This window comes from Aethina tumida, chromosome 2 (genome assembly GCF_024364675.1).
Source record: "Aethina tumida isolate Nest 87 chromosome 2, icAetTumi1.1, whole genome shotgun sequence".
Taxonomy (NCBI): Eukaryota; Metazoa; Arthropoda; class Insecta; order Coleoptera; family Nitidulidae; genus Aethina; species Aethina tumida.
This window is the reverse complement of record NC_065436.1, coordinates 538,454-557,795: the sequence shown is the minus strand read 5'-3', so window position 1 is coordinate 557,795 and position 19,342 is coordinate 538,454.

Here is a 19,342-nt window from a genome sequence, read left to right as displayed (position 1 = left end):
CGGAACGTGCTCTAGTGCGCATACGGCTGATGAGAGACACCGTCCCCGTCCCCTTCAATGCGTTTTAATTGTCTGGTCGTTGGGGTTCGGTAATTATAGGTGCCGCGTCCGTGTTTTCCATTGTGACGTTGTCGAAAATGGTAAAACGACAATCGGGATCGTGTTGTGCTGAAACAAATCCCCATTGGTACCTTGAATGGTGCATTTTGCAGCATATGGTGCCTTTAATCCTAAAACATTATCGGAGAAAACAGGTGCAAGATCAATTCTATTGTGCCATGTTCTCAGGCGAAGTCTTCTTTAGGTGTTTACTGAATGGCTTTGCAATTAAACTGACACATTCGTCAAAAATGGCCACACAAAGTCGGTGAGACGTGGAAGATAATAATACAGAAGGCTTCAGCATCTTTTAATTACTGATGTAAAGGAAAATATGACAAAAGGAAAGTTTAATTTCCTCAAATACACTTTAAAGTAACCTTTAACTTCTCCGCATTTCTTAAGTTTGAATCAGTTTATTCAAGAAAACGCTTCCAATCACGGCTTAACACAAAACACTACAACAAAACATCCAAAAAATACTCACAAGAAGAAATAATTCCGAGTCGAGTTGAAAAAACTTATTTGCATCCGCTGGTAGTTGAGTTTAAGAAGTTTCCCCAGACCGAATCTATTCAGGGGATGCTCACTTCGCCACCTAAACAATTTTAAAGAAGTACAATAACTCAAGTTCGAGGCACGAAATAAATTTAGCTGCGAAACGTTTCCACGGAATTTGGGGCGAATTGAAAATTCACAGGTGATGGATTAAAGGGGGCCCCATTAGAGTGGCGATTGGAAGACAAAAAAAACATGTAATCTGGACCTTGGAAATTTATTATTGTTTCATAACGAACGAACATTCCACGGGCAACTGATAAAACATATCATGTTCGAATTTAAAATGCTGGCGCAGCATCCACCCTAGTGTAATCCGGGGCGGAATTCCAAAAATCACACATAAAGCTGATGAAGGTCCGTATCGCCGCTAAGCCGATAACTTCTTCACCCCCGGCCATAAAAATATTAAAACACCGACAAAGCACCGATTAACTTGACACCGTCACATAATTAAGGGTCGTTTTCCGTTGGCGGCAAAAGGGCCGCAGATTAAACTAGTAAAAACAGAAAAGTTGTAAACTTCCCCGTGTGATATATCACTTGGAAACGGTCCGTTATAACAAATGTTTTCATTCAAAATAAATGCGACTGTAAACTGAAACCGAGATGTGTGTGTGTGTGAATGAAAGTTCCACCATTGATATGATAAGTTTGTTTCTGGAACGGCTCATTTCAACCTAAATTTATATTTTATAATGCCATTGTTTCGTTTTTGTTACGTCGAGAGCACATTCATCAGATTTACCATTATTATTGCTCCATTTTTCATCTGTGAGATTCTGCAGAAAAACATTTAAAATTATTAAAATGGACGCCGTTGTTGTTGGTTTGTTTCAAACAGAGAACGTTTTTCATTAGGCATTTAATCAGACGAAGAGACTTTCAGACGGTTTTTTAATCGAAATCCAATTTTAAAGGAATAAATTAAGCCTTCATAAAGACGTTAAATTTCGATAATAATGTCCATTAAAATTGATTTCCTTTTAATCTGTCTCGGAGTGAAATTAATTAATGGAGCGTCTCCACGAAAAATAAACAAGACGACGAAGCAGCCGAATAAAATCCATTTGGTGGCTTTTGTTAAAAAATTGATAGGAATAAACAAATTTAGCTTCGGCAAGATTGAGAATTGGTGGAATAAAAAACGTGCACCTTTATCAGTTGGAGCCAGTTGGAGCGTCCCATTTAATTAAAACGTATCGGTAGTTGTGGGAGATTTATGGAGCTGCACTATTCCCGGTTAAGTATTTGTCCATTGGCGTGCTAATATCTTGATAATGCCTTCGACGACCGATACAATAGATATAATTAGTAGACCATTAACTTGGACTTGGCTCCAATTAAAACTTGTCCATGAAAACTAATTTCGCTGTCTGATACACAATCTTTGTTGCCCGTTTATGGGAAATATTGATAAATTGAATTGTAAATCACTATTTTTACTTTCATGTAACTTAATTAAATTATCTCATGCACATATATTATTGTAATTATTTAACAACATAACATTATTTAATATATCGTGTTCCTATATTATAATCTAATAAGTAATTAATATTTAATATTAGTTTATATTAATTATATTTTATATTAATATCCATATTTTATGAAGATATTACAAGATACAGTGTACAATATATAAAATATAATATTACCATGTTTCCATCTACTAAATACATAAAAAAATTTATTTAATATTCTGACCATCCAGATTTATTCAAATGATATTTATTACTGATTAAAATAAAACATATTGGAAATATGTTTAAATCTATTGAATGTAGGAAATTCACTTCAAAAGACATGGAGTGCATTTTCCTTTTTCATTTAGAAGAAGATGAGGTAAAATGAAATACACTAATTAATATATTTTTACATTCACATAAGAGGTTTTTCCTGTAGATCAATTAAAATTTCAATATTCTATTCAGAGAGAATCCTATATTTAAACCGAGAGCTGATTTTGTAACAAACTTCAACCAACTGTATAAGATAATTTTAAAAGCTTTTCGCAATTCGAAGAAATGTCATTCGTTAGCAGTTGTTTAATATACCACAAACAGTATCAAATATGTATAACAAAAAGGGGTAGTGGCCCCGCGGTGACTGTCAAAAGACAAAATAAATTTGGGCCTGGGCCGGCGTCGGACACATATCAGTTCTTTCAGAAAAATTAAAAAACGACTTGTTGGCACAATTTTTATTGGCTTTATTTAGTTTTGTACGAATGTTCCGTTGCTTTGTCTCGCGTAGCCGGAAATCTGTTCGGGACAGGAGTTGGCTGTAAATTAAGTTTTTTCTCCCCGTATGACGTGCTCCGTTTTTAAAATATGAATGGATGGGCATTGAAAGACTCGACCGGTTTGTTCATAAAAATGAAAAATAACATCGGCCCTTCTCACTCGCCGACGTGGACAAACGAAAAAGATTATTTTTCCGTTTTTTCCATTCGGTTTTCGCCACGGAAAGACAATGGAATTTGTTGTTTTCGAGGTAATTAAGAATGGATGGTCCCCTATTTATCTTTTGCCACACACAGTGGTGTCCTAATGATAATATATATACCTGAATTAACCTCAAATAATTGAAACTTGTGGCCTCAAACAGTTTTTACTGGCTCGTCTAATTTAATTTGGACAAGCAGGACTTTAAAGATCCATCATTTCCAACCGCAGCCTAAAACAAACAGGCTAACGAGCAATTTCACGGCCCTTTTACAAAAACCCATCTATTAAATTGCTCAATAATCATTCTTAAAATTAGTCCGACTCGTTTATCGTGGTAGGTAAATAATTAATAACAAAAAACAAGGACTAAACATGTAGCTTATATTTTGATGTGGTCTTTGTGAAATCGTGTTATTCCATTTTCCGTTTCGACGGAGCACAAATTGAAAGGCATTTATATTTAAATTTTAGTTGAAAACAGTTAACGACAACATAAGTTCTGTCGTCTACGATGTACATTTTTCATTTCCCTTTGGCCGCCATCGCGGATTTTCCTCCCCCGTCTCTCGCATGTCGTTTTTTTCCCACAGATGAGTTTGCAAATTACGTTTTAGTTAAAGTAAGCAAAATCCCATTTTAATTAAACTAATTTAACGGCGGCGCATAATCTCCTACACAGTCGGACGTTTAGTTGATGGCAAAAAAATACATATTTCTGTCAGCGGCGACGTCAACTCACCCAACCACGGTTTCCAAACTAAATTGCTGGCGTAATCAAAAATATGTTATTGTATGGCGCAATGGACTACTCTTCACTTGAACCGCTTTCACAACTATTCATTTAACTTCACACAGACGTCCGGTATAGAAAAAAACAACATTAATGTGGTGGACATTTATAATTAACCAAATTACTGGATTTATTTGACGTGTAGTTTAATGAAGTTGTCGTTCATTGATACTCAACACGTCAAAGAGTTAAATTTATCAGGGTATCAAATTTTGTGTCATTTCTGGACTTTTTACGACCCTTCCAAAAGCAAATTAAATTAGCTGTAAATGTCTAAATTTGATCCCGGACGACCCCATTGAACGTTCACTGAATTAAATACACATATTTCAAATTCGTGTAATATATTAAATTAATACAATTTTAATGATAAAATACTTGTTTATAAATCCAAATCAATAACTTTCTGCTTCCATTAAAATAAATTCAATTGAAGTACTCTAATTAAAACCGATATTAATCTAATTTTAATGTCGACATTTTGATATTTCACCAAAATGAAATAGAAGTGCTTTTATTATATTATAAAATAGCACGTTTAATATTAATTTAATTTATGAACTAATAATTTATCGGTTGGACTGATGTGTAACATAAAATCTTCCCTAATAATGGGATTAAATAGCACTAACAGCAAAGAAATATTGTTTATGTATCAAAACAGATTAAAGGGTGGCAGATTATTTTTGTTTAGGGGAGGCCCGTTTGTTCTTTTAATTTGAAACTTCTGCCGGCACAAAAGAACTCTCCGGATACATTCTTTTAAAAGGAATTTACGTCTTGTTAATTAATATTTAAGACTGGACTTAACTATGTTCCTTTGAATATCTGCAATGCGTCCCTTCTCCCGGACGTAATGCAGATCATCCTGCTTAAAAACTTTCTTAAACAGCAAATGTTTAAGTTTTAGGGGGAGGGAGTGAGTTGTTTTTTTATGGCTTGGCTAGATTTTTAATAATCATGTAATATAATAAGTTGTTTTGCAATTTAATAAGTTTGAGATTACAATTTTAGATTTCTCTTTCCGGCTAAATTAACCACACATAAAAACTCTCGGATAAAAGCAGTAATTACATAAATAAAATAAATTAAATATTAATTAGTCTAATTTCCTTTGCTCGTCTCTGGTATTTCATTAAAGGCTCTTTTCGGAATGATAACTTAATTATTTAACAAAGCCCCGAGATGATCAAAGAAAGTCATCATATTTTTCCTACAGTGAATTGCACTCTTTGTTAAGCCTCCACGATTTTAAATCCGCAAACCGATGGAATTTGGTTCATGGGTGTATTTTCGGGGGCTAATTTTGCACCTTCCAATGATTTACGAGTTAGTTTGATGAATGTGTTTGTGAAAATAAATCGCACGTCTGACGCGTTCAAGTTTACAGGGGTCATTTCCACTGTTGGGTTGACACATATAAATGAAATAGGACCGAATAGATCACCTGGATTTGCCCATTTTAATATTTTTCTTAAATTATTCTGTATCAAAGTTCACTAACTGATATTTTTTTTTCAATTTTTTACCAATTTAATCGAATTCAATGCAAAAAATATCATATTAAATCCATTACTCTTGTCGATTCTGATTATTTTTATCATAACCGTCATATATCATATTTATTAATTGATGTAAAAAATGTGATTTTAATACTCACACAACCTAAACTAAATGCACATACATATACATATATGTAAATTTATTATAAACCTGTTCTCACACCTTGAATTTATCGTCGTGGAATATTAATATGTATCTATACCAACGGTTATAAACATTAATTTTGCAATTGAAAGACCAAGTTATGCAGAACTTAGCTATTTAAATTTAAACGGCGCCCCCCGACTCAAATCCATCCTTAATTTTGATGATTTATATATGTATGTATGGGCAAAATTTTCATGTTAATTAAAAAGATTCCACAAAAGATTGGATTATCATAAAACGTCCATTAAAGTAATACAGGATTGTTAATCAATGATCGTTTATGGTTGACCATAAAAGTTGTTTATAGACTAAATATGTGGATTTGATAGTAAAAAAGATAAATTAGGGAATCAAAGCTTTAATTTCGATACAAATTCAGGCAATTATTAGCAAAAACTTAAAAACAGTTAATTAGCGGCCACCTTTATAAAATTCTTATAATACATAATTAATTTAAACTGCTTTAGCTTTTATACTGGAGTGGGGGGATATTTTTAAAGCCAACACACAAAAGACCAAAACACGAATGGATCAATGTACCAAGAAACCATTTTGCATGTTAACAATACAGTTCACTTGCAGATTTAAAAAGAGGGTGCGTCATTATCGGTTACTCATCCCCCGAAGAAGAACATTCGGGCCTTAGATTCGACGAATTTATCTTTAACAACACACAATTTTCGTTTATACAGTGCGACCCTCCGGCCATAAATTTTCAACAACTATTTTTCCTTCATTTTTTTCCACCCCTTTTTGCATGCGACTCCCCGGGGAGCAGTTTGTTTCGCCCCGTCAATAATTCATGCTAGATAAATATTTCGCGTATAAGTGCGGACTTTTGCCGCAGACGAATTTAATTTAAGGGCGAGATTGAGTGTGTGCCTACCCCTCTCTGCTGGATTTCTTAAAATACACTGATCCAAGACATTAACACACCACCTATAACTTTGTGAATATTTTTTTCTGCTCAAATCAATAGTACATAGTTTGTATTAACTTAGAAACACCCTCATATGTGTCGGTTATTTTAGTGGGAGAGGGTTGGAGTTACCGCAGAATGCCCCAAAGGTTTGGTGGTACATGGAGACTTGTGACCCAACTAATAAAAGACCAGGTCAGGGTAGAAATTGTGCTGCAGCTACTGTTCAAGTTTTTTGAGACTTAATTTGGTTTGTGACTACAAGAAATTTACAATCTCAGTTAGAAAACGTTGACGGGGTTCAAATAAGTGTTGAAACCCTATTTTTAAATAAATATATAGTGAGTATAATATAATAATAACTAATTATTATCAATAAGAGTTGGAAGTAATATCCATAAAGTGGCTGGAACATTCGTTAGTTTATTGGGCATGAAATTGTTTGCGATTAATTTGTATCGGGGCACTTCCCTAATTGCTTAATGAAAAAATGAAACATTTATTACCAACGTCCGGGACACGAGTCGTGTTGTGAGGGAAAACACAGCCATGACGAAAAGTTATTATAAGAGACAGTAAACGGGAAACAGGGTAATGCAGCAGTCCATTATAATCCAAACATGTCAATGTGGAAAGTATCACTTCTCATTTCCTGGATTAAATAAAGCAACGGACCACACCTTGCCATAACTGCAAAGTAGAATATCTCAATTAGTGCTTTAATCCCAACGAAACACGCCGATTGACTATGCTTGCTTTAATTAGTTGGTTCTGAGAAACTTGAGTTAGAAAAATATGCCAATAATTCATGTGCAAATGTGATTTTATAAACTATCGGTTTTATTCTAATAGATAATAGTGTGTACAATTATATGGAATTTACATGTAATCACGTTAAATGAATAATTATAAACAAGTTACATATAGCTAACATTTCAGATAACTGTAGATTGTAATTGTATGTTGTTTAGTCACTAACACGCATTCATCAACATACCAATTGATATATGCATATTAATTTAATTAAGGATGATGCTTATAATTAATTTTCTGATTTTATATAACCCATGTTGTAACTAATACCAGACCATCATTGCTTGTGTATCTCTTCCTCCAATCGATTGAGGCAAAACTGGGAAAAATTGTTGATTTTAGTATTAATTTCGCATGTTTGCTTAAGACAGTTTGATTGATGCTTTTAGGATTCAATCCAAAGTCGGCTTGTATCACTGGAAATTTATTATTCAATTAGTGGAGTAGCCTGAAGCTTCGCACGTGTGGAATCTCCTTTTTTGCACAAAATACATGAACCATTTCTCAAACACAAGAAACATATTAATATTACACCAATTAACTGAGGAATTCTAAAGTCGACAAATGGTTTGTAGATTCTAAAAGGGCATCAGAGTAAGATGAAGAAATTGCAAATCCAAACCACGTCCACGAAAGCCATAAACCACACACACAAGAAAAAAATAAACATGATGGCCAAAGTTAAATTATAAACGGCGAAACAATTCCCACTCGTCGGGGAATAAAAAGCGGGCTTTCCCCCACGGAACGGCTTATTAAACGCCATAAAAAGGCAGAGGAACCCGGGAGTATCATACTTATATATATTAGGTGTAGCGCATCCCGCGAATAATCGAATTTGACTGAAAACTAGCGCCGGTTTTTACGGATAAGTTCATCAACCCCGGAACCTTACACGTTTCGGGATATGCTCCCCCTCGCCTCTAAACTTTAAAATACCTTCAGGGAGTGCGCGTTCGCGTCCCCTTTATAGGTGAAACTACTTTATTTAATTGTGAATTATTATTATAACACTCGTGGCTGCAATTTATCCGAGGACCGAATCAGGACGAAGCTGTTCTGATGAGGACGTTCTGACGCGACCTGGGAATACTATAATGGTGAGATAATGGGAAATAATAGGAGGTCATGTTATAGTTTTATGGGCAAAAAATTAGTTTATCGCCGAGGAACGAGGGGGTCAAACCTACGAAATAAATCCTACAGTAAAACTTGATTTCTGTGTACTTCTTAGCATATTAATTTGAATTTGACATTGAACATGAATTTTTGTTTTGAATTTTGGATTTTAATTTTACCTTTTTAATTAATTTGAATTAGAATTCAAATAATTTTAGAATGAAAATAATGTAGGTTAAAATAGTTTTAATTAAATTTAGGTGTGTTTGTGTATATACAGAATATTTTCACAGTGTTGTGTGTTAAATAAGTCGAAGTTTAATTTATGCGAAAGCTCCATTAACAACCTGGTTACCGAATAGAAAGTTTCACGTAGCAAAGGCAACATTCAAAATAATCCGCAAATGTAAATAGCTGTGAATGTTAATAATTGTGTCCAACACCGTGTATGATGCACTTAACTATTTTATGTAACATTGTAATTAAACTTGAAAACAATTTCAATTCCGAATGCCGAATTATCGTGAAATTCTAGAAACCACGTAACAATGAAACGTTCCAACGTGTATTGAACAGAATTTAATTAGACCTTTTGTACCTTTCCGTTAAAATATTTTCAATCTAAAACAACCATTAATAATTCTCGTGCAAAACTCGCAACAAACTTAAATAAAGCCTTTTAAAGACTGGTAGCAATAAACAAAAATGGCGTGACTAGTTAGTTAGTGACCCGCCGGAACGTTTTCAGCTTTCAGTCCAACGTGAGACCGCCGTGAGAAGACGAATCGACGAAATGAATATTTTACGAGCGTGAACAAATGAAATTGTCTACCGCCGTCCTTAACTAAACAACTTGTGCATGTGCAAGGGCCTAAACCTAATTATCTGGAACGCCGCATAATCCGTGTTACATTTTGTCTCGTCGTAAAGGGACAAGATGGAAAAAAACGTGGAATCTCGCTTCCTGTGTGTAACTCTTTCACACCCTCCAACGACGCTAATGTAAAACATTTGTGGCGCATATGCCGAAGCTGACGCAGACGATGGGGTGACGGAATGGAGTTTATTGGTATAAGGGCTTTTTTCTAAATACACGTTTTAATTCGGGGAATTTTTAAACGTGGCCTATAAAAAACTGTATAATCAAATTTCTAACAATTAAAATTAAATGAATATTTTATTCATTTCTTCATTTTATTAAGGTTATGAATATAATAAAGTTACTGTAAATGAAAGGGTTGACTTGCTAAACATTTTTAGTCCTTGTTTTTGTCAATATATAAATATGTAATTACATTGTTAAATCTATTTTTGTGTACATCGATTTCACATTTAGAAGAAAAACAATGTCTGGTTCTATATTATTATTAGTCGTATGGATTTTAATGTAATTAAGGGGAAAAATACAGACGACGAATATTATTTTTATGATCAACAACAAAATACTGTATATTTTTTATTAATGTTGTCTTAACTACAAATTCACACCTCAAATTATTCAAAACATTTATAATTTCCTCTCAATAATTAGTTACATTGTTTTACAATTTGGCAACAGTGTATTTATTTGAAAAATTTTTGGAGATGACAATCGAAGAATTTAAATGATTATTGTACTTTAGCACATATTTTATGTGACATTTTATTAATAAATCCTTAACTGCGACAAAAACAATAAAAAATTTAAACAAATAACTCAGTATTTACTGTAGAAATCCATACATGTCTCCCCACAGATTTTCATTTTTAGATAGGTACTTTTGTTTCGTCCAAAATCAGTGAATCTTTCCACAGAGTTCGTCAACGAAGTCAATCATAAAAGTGAAACACGTTCGGCGTTTCAATCAAGTCGATGGCGGACCGTTTCCAGACGTCGAAATATTGAAGGAAATGTATATAGTATGTGTCAGTCGGTGTTTCGAACTTGGAATTGTCCCCGGCCCGTTAATTTAACGTAACATATCGATTTGCGATCGGTTTTCCTACATATTCGTGGTATAATTGGTCAGTTACGTCGATAAATCGTAAACGAAAAATATTGTGGAGTGTCGGTAATGTAAATCAATAAGCGGGGGTTGATGTTCGGCTGACGATTATGCAGTTTTATTTATTATTCCGTCAGATATGGCCGCAATTGTTCGACCGTTGGACACATTAAAGAGATTTTTGTCATCGCCCATTATGCTCATTTATGTTAAATATTCACTGAATAGCCGGAATTATTAACCCAAAATATAATTCAGTCAGTCATGCACGCCGTGTAATTGAAACATCTATGACATGGAATCTATATATAGAATAAAACGCGAATATTCCTGTTTTTTACATTGTGTTGTGTGTTACAGGTTGGTGCCCAACGTTAAGCAAGTAAGTTCTCACCCCTATTTTGATTTAATAATGCCACATAATGCGTCCGCCACATGTCGAAGCCCAACTAAATTGTTTTAAAGATTTACAAGAAAAAATGCATCGCATATGGTACATGTTCTCGGGCCTATTAATGGCGTGACAGCCACCCATAAATAATAAATTATTTATTATTTTTAAGCCCGAGTATCAGTGGTTAATTAAGTATTTATAAAAATATAATAAATCAGGCTTAATAACCATTAGCATTTGTTGACAAGCCCCTGAATATGTATTTTCAGTTATCTGCTCGAGATTTCTTAACAGTCCCAACTTCCTGATGCTGCGCTCAGATCTGTGGGGATTCTCGTTATGTTACATGAAATTACTACCTGTTGATAAAATTAACTGTCATGTTTCATTAAATCAAACATTTTTTACGTTTAACTGTGTAAAACAAGCTTTCCATGATAACATGAATAATTTATTAATAAAATTGAACTACCAATAATAACTTATTATTATTATTATATATTTAAAAACAGGAAAAATAAACTTATGTACTCTTTTATATACTTATTTAATAATATTTCTAAAAAAAAATAAAAATTTGACTTCCAATTTCAAATGGCGATCTTGAGCAGGACATATAGCAGGATTTCTAGCCTGACTTGGTCTCCTATTGTGGTCACCAGTCTCCATATTGACAATTATTGAAAATTAAAAAGAAAATGGGGATGAAAAATGTACTAATTTACCAGAAACTGTATACTTCAAATAACAAAAGTCGTATACAGGGTGGTTTCAAAGTTAATTCAAACAATGTACTTATTTAAACAGAAAAATTTATTTATAAAATTATTTTCTTGGAACGTTTAAAGACTAAAACAGAAGCAGTTTCGTTTACCCCGCAAAAGATAGTGCACCAAAAACGTGCGTGAGTTTATTTTCGGACTTGATTGATACGTGGGCAATTATTTTCGACAGGCTGTAATAAATTGTGGCCGTGAGTTAACATGTTAATCGAATCTTGGGGTAAAACACATTGAAAATTACAATTACACGTTTTAATTATAGTTTTATTACAAAACTCACCGTCGGTTATTGAATTGCTTTATAGACGTTTTATGCGCCTTTATCAGGAATGGTGATTCATTTAAAATATTGGAATTACAGTTAACTGCGATGGGCATCCGAGTTCTATTGTTATTATCATTGGTTATTACGACCAGGAAGCCTTAACATTTTCTTTTATAATAATGATCAGTTATTACGTTAATGAGCTACGTTGGAAATGTGCTACTTATATTGAAAATATTTATAAATCGTTACAGAATATAAATTGCTCTAGACTTATTTCCTTTAGTTGGACACCTGATGTTAAACTTATTGCAGGCCATTTATGCAATAAATTATGTCCAGCACCATTTAAACTACGAATGACAGGGGCAAAAATTATTTTTCAATTAGTATTTGGTGGCAAATAATCTGCTGTTGATTAAACTATTAATTAATTTTAAATTAGACGTCCCAACTTTATTATTTTTCTAACGTGCAGACGAGTTAAAAGTGTTCGACGCACACCTCTCAGAATCCTTTTATCTAAATAGCACCGAAACGACGGAAGACGAAAATTAGCTTCTTTATTTACCTTGTAAAAAGACCACTGATGGTTTCTAGGGACAAAAAACTGTTGGATGAGACCGAGGCGCATAGTTTCAAAATGATACATTATTATGCTAACCTCATTAAAGATTAGGCACACTATGCTGGCTACTAAACCTTTCTCATAAAAATTACCAAGTCGATTATCTTGGTATTCCTTTCAAATTGACGTTGTTTTGTACGACCTTCATTGTTTGGATGTAATGTGACGAGATAAATTATGTCCCAGCTACTGTATTTCAAATGTGAAAGAGCCCATTACTTGAACACCAAGTCAGAGTATCTTACTTATTTAAATTAAATGAGGACAACAGATTAAAGTAAAATTAAGATAAAAACCTGTGGAAATATAAAACGTTACTCCAGTTTGGTCCCTGTTAAATTTCCATACATCCACACGTAATGGAAATATAAATTTGTGAAAATACGGAAATATAATTCATTATACCCTGCGTCCGATTCACTTTCCCCTAAGTGGAAACATGTAAGAAATTAAGAAAAGTTTAATCTCACGACTAAAAGCTATAACCGAAAGATACAATCTATGTCCCGGGAGATTAACTTTCTTTAATGGATGATAAAATACCTGCAGTGAAAGGAATGTCGGTCCAGATACTGGAAATGATATTTCGTTGTTGTTGCCAGTGAGGGAAAAAAACGTCGTGTATTTAGATTAAAAGTGCTCCTTATTTGGGCCAGATTCATACTCAGTCTATTGGATTCTGAAGACTTACAGACAGTCGTACATTTCCAATATTATGTTTACCTTTTGTTAAAAGTCTAGGTGTGTAGTAACAAGCTTAATAAACTCAGATAATATTCTCGTTGTTTTCGAGTGGGCGTACCACGAAAGGTCACAGTTGAAGTGTGATGTAAACCCCGGAGAATTCCCTTCAACATCAGCCGTATCACAGATTTATCGAGGCAACACAGAAATAAATATAGTAACATAGTAAAAAGCAGAGATTTATCTGGGCGTAAAAATTGCATTTATTGCCTCCCATCTACAGGTGTCCATATTTGAAGGTCCGACAGTACGTGCGCAGGAAGAACGGGCCCCTAAATCCGCACTACAACTAATATAGAACACATTCGTATCAATAAACGTCCCCCGGATACCTTGAAACACTGCCATACATCACCTGAAAATGTGATTTAAACTTTAAGTGGCATTTCAATATCCGTTGTTCGGCGGAGCCACGTGCGGGGAATGTGGACACGGTGGACTGCGACGAAATTCCTGTTATTCCTGCTGAATGGACGCCAGGACGGACCGTTAAGTAGAAAATAAGTGTCGACTTCGGAACGTAGTATATCATATGCTTTTCTTAAAATTGATTTCGTCGAATTGGATTTTTGGGGTGCGTGTCCCGCGGGACCGGACATCGTCGCACCCCCGGACTCCCTCCTTGCGACGTTCCGCGAGGAATTGCCGTTCATGCAGCTTGGCGAGCGGAAAATTACATTAGAATGAATATTTTCGGGGCCTGGGGAGACGTTTATTCGATTATCGGGGGAACGGGGGTGTGCTTCCGTCCATTTACACCACTAATGAGGTGCGGACTCGATTTGTACTGATTATCCTTCTGACGCGTGTTTTATTTTCTTTAACAATGGGTTCGTTTATGGCTCGAGGAATGTTTTGGGGTGGAAAGTATTACACGTATAATACAATAATACAATAATCAAGTAAATAAAGAAAATTATTTAGGTTACATATGTTATAAATATTTGGTCATGTCAAATATTTAAATTTAATTTTTAGGGTTTACTTGTTGTTTTATATTAATAAATATTAAAAATTATAAAATTTTACTGATTAATTAATTATTTTATTAATTCCCTTTCTTTCAATAAAATACAGTTTTAGCTATTCAGTAATTTTAGTCAAAAAATATAATAAAATTAATTTTAATTGCTAGAATTTACTTATTATATTATTTTAATTAAATAATTATTAGTTTAGATATTAATATATTAGAAATTATAAAATTTTATTGATATTTGACTATTTTAATGATACAATTTATTTTATTTACTATATTTTTTCAATAAAATATAACATTAAATTTATTTATAATAATAAAATATTAAATTAATACCTTTTTAATTATGTATTTTATCATTGAATATGAAAATGAACCAATTTTTTCTTGTTTTTTTCCAGTCCTTTTTACATACTGCGAAGTAAAAAATGTGTTCATTAGAAACTTGTAGAATTCAATACTAACGACTTATCGAAAAGTTCCTTTAAAGAAAGTTACAAATCGTATATAAACTTGACGAAAGTCCCGAGTCGAGTAAGTCGACTAGTTATATCATCACGAAATATAATAAAAGTTTTCATTTTAACATGGTAGTTTTGTAAAGGACGATGTTTACTCAAGTACAATTTATTTCTTTTCTAACATTAATAATTTATTTTTCTCTGGCTGAATAAATACTAATGTTGGATACACAAACTGAACTGAAAATTGTGGGAGTACATGCATTAATAAATATTCTTTGCCACAACGTTTCGTATAAAATTAAACCTTTCACAAAATTACAGCGTTTAATGAAACATTGCTTCTGATTTTACCAGAGGGTCGTAATTATTGTAATAAATCTTTCGAAATTTACAATCCAATTAACCGGCAAATAGTTGTTACCAGTTATGAGATGTGATTATACAAAACATTTTACACTTTGTTTCTTCAGGATGGACACCATATAACATATATTAATTGTTTTTTAAACAGTTAACTAATCTTCCATGTAATCTTGCGAACGCCAACAAAATCATATTTCCGCAATAAACAATACCGGGAATAATTAAATAACGACAACGTTTTCTTACACCACTGCCTCTTTGCCATAAAAGGCAATAATGCAAATTTTAACGGCTCAACATGTAAAATTGGACACCTTCAATACTATTGTTTGTTCAACGAACTCTTTTTCGCCGAAACCGGTTGACAAATTAGCGAAGAAGAAGCAAACCGGAAGCGTCAACATTCCAACGATCTCGTCTCCCAAAACGCAACAGTCGGGTTCTACGAAACATCTGGTTACGTGTAAAACTAATAAACTTATTAATCTGGTTGGAAAAAATTGACTAGTTGTTGTACGAAATGTCACAAGTTGGCTTCCAGCTTTGCCCGGGCTGAAAACCGTCAGGATTTATCGCAAAATTTCACGAAACTAATTAAACTCAAACAATTCTTGATGTGTGGAATATATTTTCTTGGGCGCGACAACGTTTCCCCTTAAAATCCGAAATATAAACCGTGGCGGTTGCGTTCCTATCTAATTCAGTCACTTTTATCTCGGCGGTTGCCTGTCGCAATCAGAATAATAAATTAAGGGTTGCTACAGTTTAAGATGACTGATTACTCTAATTATGTTAGGTATTAATATCATGTACGTGTTTTTGGAAACTTTATCAGTTCACACAAATTTCTCAAACAGTTTTGCTAATTTTTTTAATTATCTGACTCAAAATTAATTAATTAATGTCAGAAGTGTTGGACAGAAATAAAACACTGGTGTGATTATATTATCTTCAATAAAAATTAGCCTTTCTTCATCTTTTAACTCGTACCTAGTATATCCCAAAGCTGTCTTTAAGCTTCTTCGTTAAGAAAAATGGTAAATACATGGAAAAAGGTTGTAAGGCGCAAATAAATTGCTTTTAAGCTAATAATTCTTCATCTATCACTGAAAAAATCGTTTAAACACAATAAAAGTGGAATAAATTCTGAGCTATGTCTTTTAATAAGAATTTAATACCTAAAAGTATGATTGAAAATTAAGTTAATTTAATTATTTTAGTCCTCATTGTTAATATTATACCACTACTGAATCTAGATTCTATATTTTGTATGTCACTGAGTATATTATGTCCACAAGTTTACTTTGTAAACATGATGTTACATCGCATTATTATAATGATATTGCTAAATTGGCCAACAGTAATGAGTAATTAGATCAATTTAACAATTTTCCTTAACAAAACGGAGTATCACATTACAGATGATTAACCTCAGTGGCTCATGAAATAATAAGAGTTCTCAGAAATAATTACACAACTGATACAATATGCACCTAATACAGCTGCAATTCAGTTAGTAATTATCCGGAAACCCTCTCCATACATACATACATACATACATACATACACAGATATATTACCATTGACTTCATAATCAATTAATAATGTCAATACATCAAACCTAGGCAATTAAGGCAGCTGTCATCTGCGAAAAGATCCCGTTCCCTCAGCCTTTATTTATATTTAATGAAAATATGCCATATCTCGCGTGAGTCACACACCATTGTGTGGCACCGGTGAAGAAATAAAGGAAAAATGGAGAACGAGATCATCCAGTCCATCGGTCTAATTGCAGGAGCTGCGGGTGGTGGACGAAAAGTGATTAGGGGACCCATTCAACGCGAACAAGAAGCGGTAATAAACAAAAGGACTTCGAGGGTCCCCCACAATCGGAGTTAAGTTCTTCGGACAAGTCGACTACATTTCCAGCATCACGTAACGCACAAACGGCATGGATGACCTATAAATTTAGTCAACAATTCGTAGTTAGATCAGAATTCCCCGATAACTCAGGGCAGGAACGTCTCTAATTACCATCGCATCTCGCCATCGATATATTTAGATCGTTGTCCGAACGGCGACGCGTCTAGACACCGTCTTCTTCTTATTCCCGTTTATTTCCGTCTCCCGTTCGATTTACAAAGATATTTACCCTATTAATGGACCGGAACCCCGTCAGCTGTTCGCGGCCGTCTCGGTAGGTGCGATATGACGCCGAATTCGCAGAGAGATGCGAGAAAATCGAGCGTGCACATGTTTCGGGGGAATGCAGAGGAAAAAATCCTCTGAATATATTGCCCCTGACACGTGTGATATGCCATGATTTATTAAGAGCTATTTATGGTCGGAGGGATTATATTTTTTTCGGGAATATTGTCAGTGGTTATTAATGAAATGAGCCGGCCGCGTTTTGCCTTCACGTGTTAATCTATTTATGTCGATCGACAATTTCTCAATACCGCGGATAAGGCCAATGACTGATGATCCCGATTGTGATCGAACCCCGATCGCCGATCGACCATCGCCTGTTTTCCCGTTACGGTTCCATATTTTACAATCTTGATACCGGAAACACCCAACACATATTTTCTAAAAACTGCCCGACCATTAATGGTTTTATTGTTCATTCTATAATTAATGTTTTTTATGAAATTTGTTCAATTCGTTCTATATACAGCAGCAATTCAAAGAAATAAATATTTATATATTTAACTTTCCTCTGTATCTCTGTATATGTAGATTTCTGTTCACATCTTTCAGGAACACCCTGTGTATATAAATGTATATTAGGATGAGCCAAAAATTTCAATAGGAAGGTTCTCCGTATCACAATTTTTCATTTTTTTATTCCATGTCAAAATCCATATCTCATCATTACTTGATCATCCAGAAAATTTTTATTTACATTTCTGGTAGAAAATTGAACGTTCTATAAAAAAGGTATCTAACAATTTTTTCATAACTCTTAATGTTTAGAACATATCAGAGGTCAAAGTTGCCTTATGGAACATCTATGATTTAAAAATATGGAGTCAATCTCATAAAAATACTGTTTCTAACATCAAAAATCCATTAATACTTTCGGATTGTACGGTTATTAATCAGTTTTTCAGGCTCATTTTAATGAACAAGTACAATGAAATATCGGGCCGATCTGATAAGATTATTCCAATTATTCGACATTACAGCTATGTACATAAAAAGTGTACTCCTGGGGCAGAGCAGATTGCGTCGCTTCCACGTTCCGAATCCCCCAGATAAACAAAACGGCGGCGCGGGGAGTTTCGGACTGCACATTAGCCGGAACATAAAACGAAATTAAAGAGATGCAGCCCGGCATTGAACTATTTCTGTAAATGCGCGACAGAAGCGATGTGAGGGAGGGTCGTCCCCGGTATCTCCGAATATAAACCGGTCGTCAGGCACGTATGTGATTCACGCGCTGCCTTTAATTTCCCCCCGTGTCAAACTGCGAGAGACGCCACCCCGCCATCCCCCGACTTTTATACATTGTTGAGTTATCGGCGGTCTAGAAATAGATAAAACCCAGTAACGGTTCGTCCGCATATTTCGGCAGGAATTCCAAACAGTTCGGCGCCAAACTGAGGTCGACTGAGTCCATATTGGTCCTGCGGTTTGTGAGGGATTAAATTGTAAAATGTATGAAGAAGCACGTACTTGCCCCGATAAATTGTTTAATAGTCTAATTTTGGGGTGTTGCAGGAGTGCCGAAAGCAAATATTGTTTCAGCGGCAAATGCCCACTCATATTTGCAGGATGGGAGATAGCAGGAACGTTGGGCGCCAACAAATTTTTATCCCCTTAATAAAATTTAAACTATTTATATGCAAATACAGATATTTATTCTTATTTTTATTGTTTTTTATATATTTTGAAATTATGGTTTCTCCTGAAAAAAATAGAGCCTCCAAAACCTAAATTTCATAATTTGTTTTTTCTCATATTTCCGTAACCTTTGTTCCAATTATTATTTAATTTGGTATGTATTTTCCTAAAATACACCCCTATAATTTAATGTAAGAAATGTTTTCCATATTGTTACGGTGGCGCAGATCCTGGGGAAGTTTCCCTATTTCTCTACAATACTGAATATTTTTTAAAACTATTAAATTTTTTATAATATTTGCACAAATTAAAATAAAAAAGTTGTCTATAATTAATTTTGGTTAACACAGTTTCTGAGATATTTCTGCTGTAATGTATCATTTAATTTTCTTCCTTGATAAACTTTTATCAAAATTGTGTATTGTATTGGTAAC